This window comes from Oratosquilla oratoria, chromosome 37 (assembly GCF_046742065.1).
Source record: "Oratosquilla oratoria isolate Oo_2021 chromosome 37, ASM4674206v1, whole genome shotgun sequence".
Lineage (NCBI taxonomy): Eukaryota > Metazoa > Arthropoda > Malacostraca > Stomatopoda > Squillidae > Oratosquilla > Oratosquilla oratoria.
Window position 1 is genome coordinate 6,653,387 of NC_134813.1, and position 5,000 is coordinate 6,658,386.

The window sequence follows — 5,000 nt, forward strand, 5'->3', positions numbered from 1 at the left end:
CATTATGGAACACATGCTGGAAGTAAATCCTACTCACTTCTCGTAAGATACATACACACACTTCCTACGAACATAACCACGCCCCACGCGCAAACACCTACACTTACTTACTCCTCAACTAAAATTAGCTTCATTTCTTACTTTCTCTCATACTACATCTCATTTCAGTCTACTTCACACTGAATTTTTTTCTACCTTTCTCTTCCACTAATCCTCCTACCATTTTCTCCGCTTTTGGTTGCTCAAGATGCAGGTGTCGTCGCCCAAGTTCACTGCCCATTCTTCCTGTGCCGCGATCATCGTCCCTTAGTATCGCCCCTATAATGCGCTTATTGACGACAACCGACATTTATACACTATTACCTTTTCATTTTCTTACGGACATCTCTTCCCCTCCACAGACCGATCCCGCGCGAGCGGGTGGTCTTTTCTAGTGAGTCCATAGTCCATAGAGAGAGAGGGCAGGAGGGGAGAGAGAGAGAAAAAGAGAAAGGAGAGAAGGAGAGGAGAGAATGAGAGAGAGAATGAGAGAGAGAGAGAGAGAGAGAGAGAGAGAGAGAGAGAGAGAGAGAGAGAGAGAGAGAGGGGGGGGGGAGAGAGGGGGGGAGAGAGAGAGAGGGAGAGAGAGAGAGAGAGAGAGAGAGAGAGAGAGAGAGAGAGAGAGAGAGAGAGAGAGAGAGAGAGAGAGAGAGAGAGAGAGAGAGAGGAGAGATAAAGAGGTGAGAGAGAGACACCTACATTTCTTTCGACTTCGCAAAAATTCATTGCAGTTATTTCTTTTAAATGCTTTGGAGGTGTTTTGGTGACCTTGTGTTCCAGTGGGACTACGAATACACCATTGTTCACAAGTGAGAATACATACGTCATTACAGAAATGGTTAGATGTGCAGCACTAAGATTTCCCTACATTGACAATAAATACCCAGAAAGAGTTTGGATGAAGGCCATCATAATAGGTCTTATTTCAAATTTGAAATATTGATATTTAGAGATGGGCTCGTTCCCGCCGGACAGATAATGCGTTACCGAAAAATCTATATATATGTATGCATATATGCATTGTATATATATATATATATATATATATATATATATATACATATATATATATACACATACATATATATATGTATATATACATATATATATATATATATATATATATATATATATATATATATGTATATGTGTGTGTGTGTGTGTGTGTGTGTGTGTGTGTGTGTGTGTGTGTGTGTGTGTGTGTGTGTGTGTGTGTGTGTGTGTGTGTGTGTGTGTGTGTGTGTGTGTGTGTGTGTGTGTGTGTGTGTGTGTGTGTGTGTGTGTGTGTGTGTGTGTGCGTGCGTGTGTGTAAGGACAGGAATTTTGAAGGGATATTGTTTTTGGAATTTCGTTTTATTTATTTATTTATTTATTTGAGTGTTGACTTGAGAGACTGGGTAGTATGGACGTCGTGACGGTTTTATTCAACCAAGAAGCAAAGTAGAAAATAGAGCCTTAATAGATCATGAATTTATTTTGTTCTGTGTCTACCCATCAAGATGTGTTGGCAAAGAGCCTTACTATAATCATTGAAGAAAAACATACAATAGGAGGTAGCTACAAATATATTTCAACTGATTTTGGTTCAACTAATCTTGGAGACGACATTAGAATGTTCTCGAACATACCGGGCGCACCGTAGCTCCACCCACCCGTGACGTCACTGACACGTTCGGACGGAGGCGTAAACTAGAAACATTAACTTTAAGAGGAATAGGAAAAATTCCCAACTTCAGTTCAGGATTCCACTAGAGAAATAGTTTAGGGAGAGATTGTAGTAGCTAGGGGCTGTGTTGAGAAGCGAAATGAAGTTTTACGAAATAGTACAACAGGGGAGGTTAGTGGTTTACCCATAGATACGAACACATAGCCGTCTCGGTTTTTTTTGTTTTGTTTTTTTGTGCGCAGCTAAAATTTTAGTCTGATGCCAAGAACTATCCCGATAACAGGTATGTCAGTGCTCTCTGTAAGATTAATGAAAATAAATGGCAATATGTGAGTTAAATGATATAGTGCAGATATAGTAGGTAGATAGTTATTATTATTACTAAGTTTTGAGTCTGATGCCAAGAACTATCCCGATAACAGGGAAAAAAAGGTTTAAGGGAGTGTACTTCACAAGCACTTTGCGTGGAAGGAGTTAGAGGGTGTCACGCATATATATTTTAGCTATGAGAGTGTAATCCTTAGAGTACAATTCTGTCTGTGATCGTTCTCTAATAAGAATACGGGGTTGAAGGTAGACACACTATTGTAAGTAGACTTATACAGTGACCGGAAGGTTGGAGCGTAAATAACCACGTTTTTCCACGTGTCTGTGACCTTACTTATGATGGCCATAAGCAAAAAAACTGTGTTATTAAATATCTCGCATACCCATATATTTTTCAAACTGAAAGGATCAATAGATTGTCTAGTTGGAGAAAACCACAATATACTTTTGTATTTTCTTACTATATTTTTGCTTCAGTGTAATAATTAACACATAGAAAACCTTCACTTATATTCTTTTACTACCCCACTTGGACATAGGCCTTTTCGCTACCCAGAACCAACCCCGAACGACCTGAGGAAAGGGGACGGAGTCAGACGTGAATAACAAGGAGCAGTTTCCATTTATGGTCAGATATATCCATATAGACGATTGGGTGGTGGCAGCGCATACCTTTACATAATCAAGCTTGATTTCTTATTTCCCAAATCGTCCTTATGTGGGTATCTCTGATCACTCCCATTGGAGGTGCTCTTGGTTAAACACTAATCAATCGACGGCACCACATACACACACACACACACACACACACACACACACACACACACACACACACACACACACACACACACACACACACACACACACACACACACACACACACACACGTCGGTTGAAGTGACAGCAAAGTTTGGAAAAAATCAAGTATCATCGATATCAACAACGAGGGAGTATCTTTGTTGTATTAGTAGGGAAGGGGAAAGCTCGTGGTATAGTGAGAAGGTAAAGAAAAAGGCGAAAGAGAGGGATTACTGAGGGAAATAGAAATGAGGAAGGGGACAAACGGGCCCCGGATGTTAAAAGGGGTGTAAACAAATGAATGCAGAACACACTGACGAAGAAGAAAAAGGAAGCAGAGCTGTCAAAGCAGAAATATAGATAATAGCAGCTCAATGGAAAGAGAGGTAAACTGCTTTTATGGATTTAATGAGGGAGGAGGTGATAACCTCCTCCGACTAGTAAATCTAGAGGAGAAACTAAAAGAAAAAAACGAAGCATGGGAGGTTAGGTTTAACCAATTGATACTAGTTACCCGATGAGTTGATAGACTGGAAGAACTAAAGAAGGAGAATCAAAACCTATCTAAAGAAAGAGAAGAATTAAAAAGACAGTTAAAAGAAGTAAAAGATGAGAATGAGGAATTAAAGAAGAATAAAAAAGAGAATTAAGAGTCCATAGCAAAAGAAACACATGGTTGGAGAAAAGTCCAGGCGAACAACAAAATTGTATTTAGAGATATAGTGACACAACAGATGAAATAACAAACTAACTACACAGTTATTAAAGTGATGAGAGAGAAGAAGAATATAGTAAGAGACTTAGCGGACAAAAAGAAATGTATAATTATATTAGGGATGGAAGAGAAGGATAATCCAAATAGGACCACATGAGTAAAAGAGGAAAAGGAAAAGGTAAACAAGATATTAGAAGTACTTCAAGAGGATGGAAAAAAAACAGGGAAAGAAATTGAAGAAATATATAGAATTTGGAAATACAATACAGATTAGACCAGACCAATTAAGATCAAATTCAGGTCACAAACGACAACAGATAATAAATTAGCAAAAACAGAGAAACTAGCAGACAGTGATCAATATAAACAGGTATGGATAAAAAGAGAAAAGAATAAAGAGGAAAGAGAGGATGAGAAAACAAAAAGAGAAAAGAACAGAGTCAGAAAAATAGAAATTCTATTGGAGAGTAGTGGATATGAAAGTGAGGAAATGGCCCATAGCAGAAAAAAACGGAAAAGAAACAGAAAACACGATGGAGGTAGCAGAAAATTAAAAGTGTCTTACACAAATATAGATGGCTTAATAACAGGCTTGAACGAACTGAATGATTACCTAAAGGAAAAAGAACCGGACATAATGAGAATTGTAGAGACAAAATTAAAAGGTCCACTACCACCCAACAGTGTAGGACATGGATTAGAAACAGAGAGGTAAAACAAGGGGGTGGAGTTATGTTCCTGACTAAGAAGGATACATATGTGAGGAATGTCACATATGGAAAGAATAGAGTAAAGATGATTATGATGGAACAGGAGGACAGCGATGGGAAGAGCAGGAAGTTTGTAGTAAATTATGTGCCTCCTAAAACGGCTTCGTGGGAAGAGAGAGAACACAAAAATATGTTAGAAGACATAAGGATAACACTAAATAAGATAATGGAAGATAGAGAAAGAATAATTATAATGGGTGACTTTAATTGTAAAGAAATCTGCTGGGAAGAGATGACAGTGAAGGGTGGGGAAATGTACTACTTGATATGATTATAGAACATACAATGACGCAATGGATACAAGAGAATACTAGGTATAGAAATGAGGAAAAACCATCGAGACTGAACCTAATAATCACATCAGAACGCGAAATAGTAGACAAGATTGAATATAAGACGCCAATAAGTAAAAGTGACTACATATTGGTTGAACTGGAACTAATTGAGGAAAAATACATGGGAAAAAAGAACAATATGGAAAGAGAAGATTGATGTATGAAAAAAAAATTGATCAAATAAGAGAATTCTTTCAAACAGCTGACTGGGAAAGGATACACAAGGAGGAAAAAACAGTAGTAGAGAAATGGAATATTTTGACAAAAAAAAAATTATAAAGAAGGAGTGGAAAAATATGTTCCAAGACAAAAACAAGAAAAAGGGTACGTAAAGTCTTGTTATAACAAAA